We start from the raw sequence: 15,486 nt of genomic DNA, 5'->3' as shown, positions 1-15,486 counted from the left end.
GTCAGCATGCCTGGAAGCCAATTGCCTAAACAGTTGCTGAATGAAGAATTATGCCAAGGCCCGCGTTCTGTTATTGGGAGAAGAAACGATTCAAGGACTGCCTGAAGGTGGCCATCACAGACCTGGACATTAACACCAATACTTGGAAGTTGCTAGCTCAGGACTTTCCAGCAAGAAACAGCAAAGTCACCATAGGGGACAATGCGGCAGAAAATAGACGGACAGCAGAGGCCCAGAGGAAACGCGCCGCACGCTAAGCTAGAGCAGCCGCCACCTGTGCAGCAGCCCCACCCACATGTGTCCCGTGTGGGGGCCAGACTTTTCAGCCTGGCTGGGTCTCACCCTCCATCATCTGGCACATATACACCGACCGTGGACCTGATATATTGAAGTCATCTTAGCATCCGAAGAACGAGCATCAGCAGCATCTTCGGCAGTACATATACTAAAAATCTTCATAGAGTCCTGTCCCAGGAGGGCGGCCTACTATATATTAATGCCCACAGAAATGTCTCTCCCACAGTCACCCACAGATGGCGCTCTCCCAAAGAGTAACGCTCTCCCTTTCAGTATCTGTGTTTCACATTCTTTGGACAACATCTAACATGAAATTGGAAAAACGACACACAGCTCCCAGACACCACACACACACACACACACACACAGCTCCCAGACACCACACACACACAGCTCCCAGACACCACACACACACACAGCTCCCAGACACCACACACACACACACAGCTCCCAGACACCACACACACACACACAGCTCCCAGACACCACACACACACACACAGCTCCCAGACACCACACACACACACACACACACACAGCTCCCAGACACCACACACACACACACAGCTCCCAGACACCACACACACACACACACACACACAGCTCCCAGACACCACACACACACACACAGCTCCCAGACACCACACACACACACACACACACACAGCTCCCAGACACCACACACACACACAGCTCCCAGACACCACACACACACACACAGCTCCCAGACACCACACACACACACACACACACACAGCTCCCAGACACCACACACACACACAGCTCCCAGACACCACACACACACACACACACAGCTCCCAGACACCACACACACAGCTCCCAGACACCAAACACACACACACACACAGCTCCCAGACACCACACACACAGCTCCCAGACACCACACACACACACAGCGAGATATACACACACACACACACACACACAGCACGCACACACACACACACACAGCGAGATATACAGCTCCCAGACACCACACACACAGCTCCCAGACACCACACACACACACACACACAGCTCCCAGACACCACACACACAGCTCCCAGACACCACACACACACACACAGCGAGATATACACACACACACACACACACAGCACACACACACACACACACACACAGCGAGATATACACACACACACACACATATACCGGGACCAAAGAGCCAAAGCTCAACCCCCGCAAGCACAATTAGGTGAGTACAATTAGGTGAGTACACACACACAGCTCCCAGACACCACACACACACACACACAGCTCCCAGACACCACACACACACACACACACAGCTCCCAGACACCACACACACACACACACACAGCTCCCAGACACCACACACACACACACACACACACACACACACACAGCTCCCAGACACCACACACACACCCACACACAGCTCCCAGACACCACACACACACACACACACAGCTCCCAGACACCACAAACACACACACACACAGCTCCCAGACACCACACACACACACACACACAGCTCCCAGACACCACACACACACACACACACAGCTCCCAGACACCACACACACACACACACAGCTCCCAGACACCACACACACCCAGCTCCCAGACACCACACACACAGCTCCCAGACACCACACACACACACAGCTCCCAGACACCACACACACACACACAGCTCCCAGACACCACACACACACACACACACAGCTCCCAGACACCACACACACAGCTCCCAGACACCACACACACAGCTCCCAGACACCACACACAGCTCCCAGACACCACACACACACACACACACAGCTCCCAGACACCACACACACACACACACACACAGCTCCCAGACACCACACACACACACACACACACACACAGCTCCCAGACACCACACACACACACACACAGCTCCCAGACACCACACACACACACACACAGCTCCCAGACACCACACACACAGCTCCCAGACACCACACACACACACAGCTTCCAGACACCACACACACATACACACAGCTCCCAGACACCACACACACACAGCTCCCAGACACCACACACACACACACACAGCTCCCAGACACCACACACACACACACAGCTCCCAGACACCACACACACACACACACACAGCTCCCAGACACCACACACACACACACACAGCTCCCAGACACCACACACACACACACACACAGCTCCCAGACACCACACACACACACACACAGCTCCCAGACACCACACACACACACACACAGCTCCCAGACACCACACACACACACACACAGCTCCCAGACACCACACACACAGCTCCCAGACACCACACACACACACAGCTCCCAGACACCACACACACACACACACAGCTCCCAGACACCACACACACACAGCTCCCGGACACCACACACACACAGCTCCCAGACACCACACACACACACACAGCTCCCAGACACCACACACACACACACACCTCTCAGACACCACACACACACACACACAGCTCCCAGACACCACACACACACACACACAGCTCCCAGACACCACACACACACACACACAGCTCCCAGACACCACACACACACACACACACAGCACCCAGACACCACACACACACACACACAGCTCCCAGACACCACACACACAGCTCCCAGACACCACACACACACACACACACAGCTCCCAGACACCACACACACACACACAGCTCCCAGACACCACACACACACACACACACACAGCTCCCAGACACCACACACACACACACACACACAGCTCCCAGACACCACACACACAGCTCCCAGACACCACACACACACACACACACAGCTCCCAGACACCACACACACACACACACAGCTCCCAGACACCACACACACAGCTCCCAGACACCACACACACACACACAGCTCCCAGACACCACACACACACACACACAGCTCCCAGACACCACACACACAGCTCCCAGACACCACACACACACACACACACAGCTCCCAGACACCACACACACACACACACACAGCTCCCAGACACCACACACACACACACACAGCTCCCAGACACCACACACAGCTCCCAGACACCACACACACAGCTCCCAGACACCACACACACACACACACACAGCTCCTAGACACCACACACACACACACAGCTCCCAGACACCACACACACAGCTCCCAGACACCACACACACACACACACAGCTCCCAGACACCACACACACACACAGCTCCCAGACACCACACACACAGCTCCCAGACACCACACACACACACACACACACAGCTCCCAGACACCACACACACACACAGCTCCCAGACACCACACACACACACACACAGCTCCCAGACACCACACACACACACAGCTCCCAGACACCACACACACAGCTCCCAGACACCACACACACACACACACAGCTCCCAGACACCACACACACACACACACACAGCTCCCAGACACCACACACACAGCTCCCAGACACCACACACACACACACACACACACACACAGCTCCCAGACACCACACACACACACACACACAGCTCCCAGACACCACACACACACACACAACTCCCAGACACCACACACACACACAGCTCCCAGACACCACACACACACAGCTCCCAGACACCACACACACACACACAGCTCCCAGACACCACACACACACACACAGCTCCCAGACACCACACACACACACACACACAGCTCCCAGACACCACACACACACACACAGCTCCCAGACACCACACACACACACACAGCTCCCAGACACCACACACACACACACAGCTCCCAGACACCACACACACACACACACACAGTTCCCAGACACCACACACACACACACACACACAGCTCCCAGACACCACACACACAGCTCCCAGACACCACACACACAGCTCCCAGACACCACACACACACACACACACACACACACACACACACACACACACACACACAGCTCCCAGACACCACACACACACACACAGCTCCCAGACACCACACACACACACACAGCTCCCAGACACCACACACACACACAGCTCCCAGACACCACACACACACACACACAGCTCCCAGACACCACACACACAGCTCCCAGACACCACACACACAGCTCCCAGACACCACACACACACACACAGCTCCCAGACACCACACACACTCACACACACACAGCTCCCAGACACCACACACACACACACACAGCTCCCAGACACCACACACACACACACACACAGCTCCCAGACACCACACACACACACACAGCTCCCAGACACCACACACACACACACAGCTCCCAGACACCACACACACACACAGCTCCCAGACACCACACACACACACACACAGCTCCCAGACACCACACACACACACACACAGCTCCCAGACACCACACACACAGCTCCCAGACACCACACACACAGCTCCCAGACACCACACACACACACACACACACACACACACACACACACACACACACACACACACACACACACACACACACACAGCTCCCAGACACCACACACACACACACACAGCTCCCAGACAACACACACACACACAGCTCCCAGACACCACACACACACACACACAGCTCCCAGACACCACACACACACACACACAGCTCCCAGACACCACACACACACACACACAGCTCCCAGACACCACACACACACACAGCTCCCAGACACCACACACACACACACACAGCTCCCAGACACCACACACACACACACACACAGCTCCCAGACACCACACACACACACACACAGCTCCCAGACACCACACACACACAGCTCCCAGACACCACACACACACACACACAGCTCCCAGACACCACACACACAGCTCCCAGACACCACACACACACACAGCTCCCAGACACCACACACACACACACACAGCTCCCAGACACCACACACACACAGCTCCCGGACACCACACACACACAGCTCCCAGACACCACACACACACACACAGCTCCCAGACACCACACACACACACACAGCTCTCAGACACCACACACACACACACACAGCTCCCAGACACCACACACACACACACACAGCTCCCAGACACCACACACACACACACACAGCTCCCAGACACCACACACACACACACACACAGCTCCCAGACACCACACACACACACACACAGCTCCCAGACACCACACACACAGCTCCCAGACACCATACACACACACACACACAGCTCCCAGACACCACACACACACACACAGCTCCCAGACACCACACACACACACACACACACAGCTCCCAGACACCACACACACACACACACACACAGCTCCCAGACACCACACACACAGCTCCCAGACACCACACACACACACACACACAGCTCCCAGACACCACACACACACACACACAGCTCCCAGACACCACACACACAGCTCCCAGACACCACACACACACACACAGCTCCCAGACACCACACACACACACACACAGCTCCCAGACACCACACACACAGCTCCCAGACACCACACACACACACACACACAGCTCCCAGACACCACACACACACACACACAGAGCTCCCAGACACCACACACACACACACACAGCTCCCAGACACCACACACAGCTCCCAGACACCACACACACAGCTCCCAGACACCACACACACACACACACACAGCTCCTAGACACCACACACACACACACAGCTCCCAGACACCACACACACAGCTCCCAGACACCACACACACACACACACAGCTCCCAGACACCACACACACACACAGCTCCCAGACACCACACACACAGCTCCCAGACACCACACACACACACACACACACAGCTCCCAGACACCACACACACACACAGCTCCCAGACACCACACACACACACACACAGCCCCCAGACACCACACACACACACAGCTCCCAGACACCACACACACACACACACAGCTCCCAGACACCACACACACACACACACACAGCTCCCAGACACCACACACACAGCTCCCAGACACCACACACACACACACACACACACACACAGCTCCCAGACACCACACACACACACACACACAGCTCCCAGACACCACACACACACACACAGCTCCCAGACACCACACACACACACAGCTCCCAGACACCACACACACACAGCTCCCAGACACCACACACACACACACAGCTCCCAGACACCACACACACACACACAGCTCCCAGACACCACACACACACACACACACAGCTCCCAGACACCACACACACACACACAGCTCCCAGACACCACACACACACACACAGCTCCCAGACACCACACACACACACACAGCTCCCAGACACCACACACACACACACAGCTCCCAGACACCACACACACACACACACACAGTTCCCAGACACCACACACACACACACACACACAGCTCCCAGACACCACACACACAGCTCCCAGACACCACACACACAGCTCCCAGACACCACACACACACACACACACACACACACACACACACACACACACACACACACAGCTCCCAGACACCACACACACACACACAGCTCCCAGACACCACACACACACACACACAGCTCCCAGACACCACACACACACACACACAGCTCCCAGACACCACACACACACACACACAGCTCCCAGACACCACACACACAGCTCCCAGACACCACACACACACACACAGCTCCCAGACACCACACACACTCACACACACACAGCTCCCAGACACCACACACACACACACACAGCTCCCAGACACCACACACACACACACACACAGCTCCCAGACACCACACACACACACACAGCTCCCAGACACCACACACACACACACAGCTCCCAGACACCACACACACACACAGCTCCCAGACACCACACACACACACACACAGCTCCCAGACACCACACACACACACACACAGCTCCCAGACACCACACACACAGCTCCCAGACACCACACACACAGCTCCCAGACACCACACACACACACACACACACACACACACACACACACACACACACACACACACAGCTCCCAGACACCACACACACACACACACAGCTCCCAGACAACACACACACACACAGCTCCCAGACACCACACACACACACACACAGCTCCCAGACACCACACACACACACACACAGCTCCCAGACACCACACACACACACACACAGCTCCCAGACACCACACACACACACAGCTCCCAGACACCACACACACACACACACAGCTCCCAGACACCACACACACACACAGCTCCCAGACACCACACACACACACACACACACAGCTCCCAGACACCACACACACACACAGCTCCCAGACACCACACACACACACAGCTCCCAGACACCACACACACACACATCTCCCAGACACCACACACACACACACACACACACACACACAGCTCACAGACACCACACACACACACAGCTCCCAGACACCACACACACACACAGCTCCCAGACACCACACACACACACGCAGCTCCCAGACACCACACACACACACACACACACACACACACACAGCTCCCAGACACCACACACACACACACACACACACACACACACACACACACACACACACACACACACACACACACACACAGCTCCCAGACACCACACACACACACACACACACACACACACACACACACACACACACACACACACACACACACACACACACACACACACACACACACGCCGCGGGAGTCTGTAGGAGACACGCGATTAGTGAGGTCCGCGGAAATTCGTCAATTTCTCGGGACATTGAAGGAGTATAGAGGCTAGATCATAGTATTTGGCCTCTCGCAGTGTGTAGCTAGCAGGGTGCAACATAGCATAGTCATATCACTAGCGATAGTGCGAAGATTTGGCGAAGAAACCAAAGTGGAGCTAGTGGCATCACCGGTGCATGTAAGTGTGCGACCTGACCGGGTGGGACGACCCGCCGTGGAGCTACCTGATTGTGCTGTGAGTGGTGACTGTGATCAGTGGTACAGTGAATTAGTGAACTGTCACATAACGATACAGTGACTGACTCCAGAGCTTTGTGTAGACAGAGAAGAAGACCTCATCAATCTACCAGCATTTAGTGAATCACCTAGTGGGAGACAACGAAGGATAAACATCGTCATCATACATCGCTCATCTGGTTGTGTGAGCGGGAGGCAGTCTGGTATGTACCCCTCTCTGGTCAATTAATCAGGTGTACAGATTGAGGTAAAAGATTATCAAATTCTCGTTCAGGATATCAAATATATTTAAAAATCTCAGAGTGGCTCATTTAGGCAGAGGTAACGCATAAGGGATATCTTGACACATACAAGCACGCCCGCCCACGTACGTATACACGCACACAAGTGTGCACACGCTAAAACAGACACACACACACGTGCACGCACACACACACGTGCACGCGCACACACACACACACAATTGTTCAGTCAGGGGAAAAGGCATTAACACCTGGGATAGACCTTACTATCCCCCCCCCCTCTTGACCCCACCACCTGACCTGACCTGACTTAGTAGCCATCTCCGCCCCCCCCCACCCCCAGTCCCCCGCATCGCCCATACACACACTCTTCCCCTCCCCACTCTCCCTCTCTCCCACTCCCTCTCTCCCACTCCCACTATCTCTCTCCTGCTCTCTCTCTCCTGCTCTCTCTCTCTCTCTCTCTCTCTCTCTCTCTCTCTCTCTCTCTCTCTCTCTCTCTCTCTCTCTCTCTCTCTCTCTCTCTCTCTCTCTCTCCCTCCCTCCCTCCCTCCCCCTCTCCCTCCCTCTCTTTCCTTCCCCCTCCCTCCCCCTCCCTCCCCCTCCCTCTCTTTCCTTCCCCCTCCCTCTCTGCCCACACACACACACACCTCCCCCCCTCTCTCCCTTACCCGCTCTCTCCCTCACCCGCTCTCTTCCTCATCCACTCTCTCCCTCTCCTCTCCCTCCCGCCTCTCTCTCCATCTCCTCCCCCCCCTCCCCTTCTACCTTCTTCTCACTTCAGTGGAAGGGTCGGATCCCCCCCCACCCACCCATTTATCTCTCCCTTTATCACTCCCTTTCTCTCTCTCTCTCTCTCTCTCCCCCTCTCTCTCTCTCTCCCTCCCCCATCCCAACAGGGTCAAGATGGCAGCCAGAGGTCCCAGGGGAGCAGGAAAGAGCCAAGGTGACGAGATGAAGGAAATGTTCGCCCAGTTTCTGGAGGACATCAAGAGTGAGATGCAAGAAATGATGCAGGAAATGAAGAACGAAATAAGCAACCTGAAAAGAGAGCTGACAGCAGCAAAGGAGGAGATTAGAACCCTCAAAGAGAATGGTATCGAGGCTGAGAGTCAGAAAACCACCCAGGGAGAAGGTGGTAATAGTTTTCTGGATGAGAATGCCACAATAAAAGCAACATTTGCGGAAATACTAAAAAAAAATAACTCTGAAGTAATGACTGCAGTGATGGAGGTGGCCATGAAAGCAGCCACCTCGCAGGAGGCGGCACGCTCCACTAGCCAACTGCTGGAAAGGAAAAGATCAGTGGTTGCTGTGGGTATTAGGGAACAGGAAGGAACCAATAGGACAGAGTGGAATGACAAGGACAAAGCAGCAGTGAATGAAGTACTAAAGGCACTAGACATGGAAGGGGCCGAGCATAGCATTGAGAAGGTTTTCAGGCTAGGCCGGTACAACAAAGACCGAGACCGAATGATAAAGATAGTGTTTGCAAACGAGAACACAAAGGAGAGGATCCTATCAAGGAAGAGCTCCCTGAAAAACGTGGGAAAATTAAAAAATGTATTCCTCCAGCGAGACATGACAAGGGAGGAGAGAGCCGTGGCGGCAGAAGCAAGGAAGTGGCGCAGGGCGAGAGGGGAAAACCTGGAAGTCACAGCTCCCAACACAACACCCCCAGAGGCGAGGGGGGAACCCACAACCAGCTACCCAGTAACACCAGAAGGGAGGACAACCCCGCCTCCCTCCTCTGCATAGAAAACCCCCCTACCCCAAACCCTCCCTGCCCCCACTCAAAAGTTCAGCCAAATCTCCCTCCCCCCACACCCAATCCCCACCCTTCTACCCCTCCCCTCCTCCCGAGTCCTCCCTCCCCCCCTTTCCTTCCCGTCCTCCCTCCCCTTTCACCCCATACCCTCCCTGTCCCTCCCCCTTCACTGGATCCCCCGCCCCTCATTCCAGTATCCTCTGAGATCCTGTTACCCACCTCACAGGTCCTCACACCCATGGAACAGCCTCCCCCACCAGCAGAACACTCACCAAGGAGGCGATTTGAGAAGGGACAGAAGAAAGTGAGCCTCAAAGCGATGTACACTAACATAGATGGAATTACAAATAAAGCAAATGAGCTTGGAGAACTGGTACTAGAGGAAAACCCAGACATAATAGCCCTCACAGAAACAAAGATCACGAAAACAATAACAAATGCAGTGTTTCCACAGGACTATTATGTTATGCGGAAAGAGAGGGAAGGAAGAGGTGGGGGTGGTGTAGCTCTGCTGGTAAGAAAAGGCTGGGATTTTGAGGAGATGGATATTCAGGGCTGTGAAGGTTTCAGTGACTACATAGCAGGTACTGTAACAAATGGAGGGAAAAAAATTATAGTCGCAGTCATATATAATCCACCACCAAATGACAGAAGACCTAGACAGGAATATGATAGAAACAACATGGCCACCATTAACATAATAGAAAGAGCAGCTTCTGTTGCTAGCAGGAATGGATCTGGACTACTAATTATGGGAGACTTCAACCATGGGAAGATAGATTGGAAGAACAGAGACCCGCATGGAGGACCAGAAACATGGAGAGCTAAGCTGCTGGACGTGGCAACAAGAAACTTTCTAAGCCAGCATACCAAAGAGCCAACAAGAATGAGAGGAGAAGATGAACCAGCAATGCTTGATTTGATATTTACCCTAAATGAATGGGATATAAGGGAAGTTAAGATGGAAGCGCCCTTGGGAATGAGTGACCACAGTGTATTGAACTTTGAGTACCTGGTAGAGCTAGGACTTATCTCCCCCCAAAAAGAACTAGGAATCAAAAGGCTGGCATACCGAAAGGGGAATTATGAACAGATGAGAAGTTTCCTAAGTGAAATACCTTGGGACACAGACCTCAGAGACAAGTCTGTACAGGGTATGATGGACTATGTTACCCAAAAGTGTCAGGAGGCAGTAAACAGGTTCATCCCGGCCCAAAGGGAAAAATCCGAGAAGCAACAAAAGAATCCATGGTATAATAGGGCATGTATGGAAGCGAAGAAACTGAACAAGAAGGCGTGGAGGAACTTCCGGAATAACAGAACACCAGAAAGCAGGGAGAGATACCAGAGAACCAGGAATGAGTACGTCAGGGTGAGAAGAGAAGCAGAGAAAATTTTTGAAAATGATATAGCAAACAAAGCCAAGACCGAACCAAAGCTACTCCACAGTCACATCAGAAGGAAAACAACAGTGAAAGAACAGGTATTGAAACTTAGAACAGGCGAGGACAGGTATACAGAGAATGACAGAGAGGTGTGTGAGGAACTCAACAAGAGGTTCCAGGAGGTCTTCACAATAGAACAGGGTGAGGTCACTGTGCTAGGAGAAAGGGAGGTAAACCAGGCGGCCTTGGAGGAGTTCGAAATTACGAGAGAGGAGGTCAAGAGACACCTGCTGGATCTGGATGTTAGAAAGGCGGTTGGTCCAGATGGGATCTCACCATGGGTACTGAAAGAGTGTGCAGAGGCACTTTGCTTGCCACTCTCCATAGTGTATAGTAAATCACTAGAGACGGGAGACCTACCAGAAATATGGAAGACGGCGAATGTGGTCCCAATATACAAAAAGGGCGACAGACAAGAGGCACTGAACTACAGGCCAGTGTCCTTGACTTGTATACCATGCAAGGTGATGGAGAAGATCGTGAGAAAAAACCTGGTAACACATCTGGAGAGAAGGGACTTCGTGACAAATCGCCAACATGGATTCAGGGAGGGTAAATCTTGCCTTACGGGCTTGATAGAATTCTACGATCAGGTGACACAGATTAAGCAAGAAAGAGAGGGCTGGGCGGACTGCATTTTCTTGGATTGTCGGAAAGCCTTTGACACAGTACCGCATAAGAGGCTGGTACATAAGCTGGAGAGACAGGCAGGTGTAGCTGGTAAGGTGCTCCAGTGGATAAGGGAGTATCTAAGCAATAGGAAGCAGAGAGTTACGGTGAGGGGTGAGACCTCCGATTGGCGTGAAGTCACCAGTGGAGTCCCACAGGGCTCTGTACTCGGTCTTATCTTGTTTCTGATATATGTAAATGATCTCCCGGAGGGTATCGATTCATTTCTCTCAATGTTTGCGGACGATGCTAAAATTATGAGAAGGATTAAAACAGAAGAGGACTGTTTGAGGCTTCAAGAAGACCTAGACAAGCTGAAGGAATGGTCGAACAAATGGTTGTTAGAGTTTAACCCAACCAAATGTAATGTAATGAAGATAGGTGTAGGGAGCAGGAGGCCAGATACAAGGTATCATCTGGGAGAGGAAATTCTTCAGGAGTCAGAGAAGGAAAAAGACTTGGGGGTTGATATCACGCCAGACCTGTCTCCTGCAGCACATATCAAGCGGATAACATCAGCGGCATATGCCAGGCTGGCCAACATACCAACGGCATTCAGAAACTTGTGTAAAGAATCATTCAGAACTTTGTATACCACATATGTCAGGCCAATCCTGGAGTATGCAGCCCCAGCATGGAGTCCATATCTAGTCAAGGATAAGACTAAACTGGAAAAGGTTCAAAGGTTTGCCACCAGACTAGTACCCGAGCTGAGAGGTATGAGCTACGAGGAGAGACTACGGGAATTAAACCTCACTTCGCTGGAAGACAGAAGAGTTAGGGGGGACATGATCACCACATTCAAGATTCTGAAGGGGATTGATAGGGTAGATAAAGACAGTCTATTTAACACAAGGGGAACACGCACAAGGGGACACAGGTGGAAACTGAGTGCCCAAATGAGCCACAGAGATATTAGAAAGAACTTTTTTAGTGTCAGAGTGGTTGACAAATGGAATGCATTAGGGGGTGATGTGGTGGAGGCTGACTCCATACACAGTTTCAAGTGTAGATATGACAGAGCCCGATAGGCTCAGGAATCTGTACACCTGTTGATTGACGGTTGAGAGGCGGGACCAAAGAGCCAGAGCTCAACCCCCGAAAACACAACTAGGTGAGTACAACTAGGTGAGTACACACACAGCTCCCAGACACCACACACAAACACACAGCTCCCAGACACCACACACACACACACACACACACACACACACACAGCTCCCAGACACCACACACTCACACACACAGCTCCCAGACACCACACACACACACACACAGCTCCCAGACACCACACACACACACACACACAGCTCCCAGACACCACACACACAGACACAGCTCCCAGACACCACACACACACACAGCTCCCAGACACCACACACACACACAGCTCCCAGACACCACACACACACACACACACAGCTCCCAGACACCACACACACACACACACAGCTCCCAGACACCACACACACACACAGCTCCCAGACACCACACACACACACACAGCCCCCAGACACCACACACACTCACACACACACAGCTCCCAGACACCACACACACACACACACAGCTCCCAGACACCACACACACACACACACAGCTCCCAGACACCACACACACACACACACAGCTCCCAGACACCACACACACACACACAGCTCCCAGACACCACACACACTCACACACACACAGCTCCCAGACACCACACACACACACACAGCTCCCAGACACCACACACACACACACACAGCTCCCAGACACCACACACACACACACAGCTCCCAGACACCACACACACACACACAGCTCCCAGACACCACACACACACACAGCTCCCAGACACCACACACACACACACACAGCTCCCAGACACCACACACACACACACACAGCTCCCAGACACCACACACACACACACACAGCTCCCAGACACCACACACACACACACACAGCTCCCAGACACCACACACACAGCTCCCAGACACCACACACACAGCTCCCAGACACCACACACACACACACACACACACACACACACACACACACACACACAGCTCCCAGACACCACACACACACACACACAGCTCCCAGACAACACACACACACACAGCTCCCAGACACCACACACACACACACACAGCTCCCAGACACCACACACACACACACACAGCTCCCAGACACCACACACACACACACACAGCTCCCAGACACCACACACACACACACACAGCTCCCAGACACCACACACACACACAGCTCCCAGACACCACACACACACACACACAGCTCCCAGACACCACACACACACACAGCTCCCAGACACCACACACACACACACACACACAGCTCCCAGACACCACACACACACACAGCTCCCAGACACCACACACACACACAGCTCCCAGACACCACACACACACACATCTCCCAGACACCACACACACACACACACACACACACACACACAGCTCACAGACACCACACACACACACAGCTCCCAGACACCACACACACACACAGCTCCCAGACACCACACACACACACGCAGCTCCCAGACACCACACACACACACACACACACACACACAGCTCCCAGACACCACACACACACACACACACACACACACACACACACACACACACACACACACACACAGCTCCCAGACACCACACACACACACACACACACACACACACACACACACACACACACACACACACACAGCTCCCAGACACCACACACACACACACAGCTCCCAGACACCACACACACACACACACACACACACACACACACACACAGCTCCCAGACACCACACACTCACACACACAGCTCCCAGACACCACACACACACACACACAGCTCCCAGACACCACACACACACACACACACAGCTCCCAGACACCACACACACAGACACAGCTTCCAGACACCACACACACACACAGCTCCCAGACACCACACACACACACAGCTCCCAGACACCACACACACACACACACACACAGCTCCCAGACACCACACACACACACACACACACAGCTCCCAGACACCACACACACACAGCTCCCA

Source organism: Procambarus clarkii, chromosome 77, assembly GCF_040958095.1.
Source record: "Procambarus clarkii isolate CNS0578487 chromosome 77, FALCON_Pclarkii_2.0, whole genome shotgun sequence".
NCBI lineage: Eukaryota > Metazoa > Arthropoda > Malacostraca > Decapoda > Cambaridae > Procambarus > Procambarus clarkii.
This window is presented reverse-complemented; position numbering follows the sequence as displayed.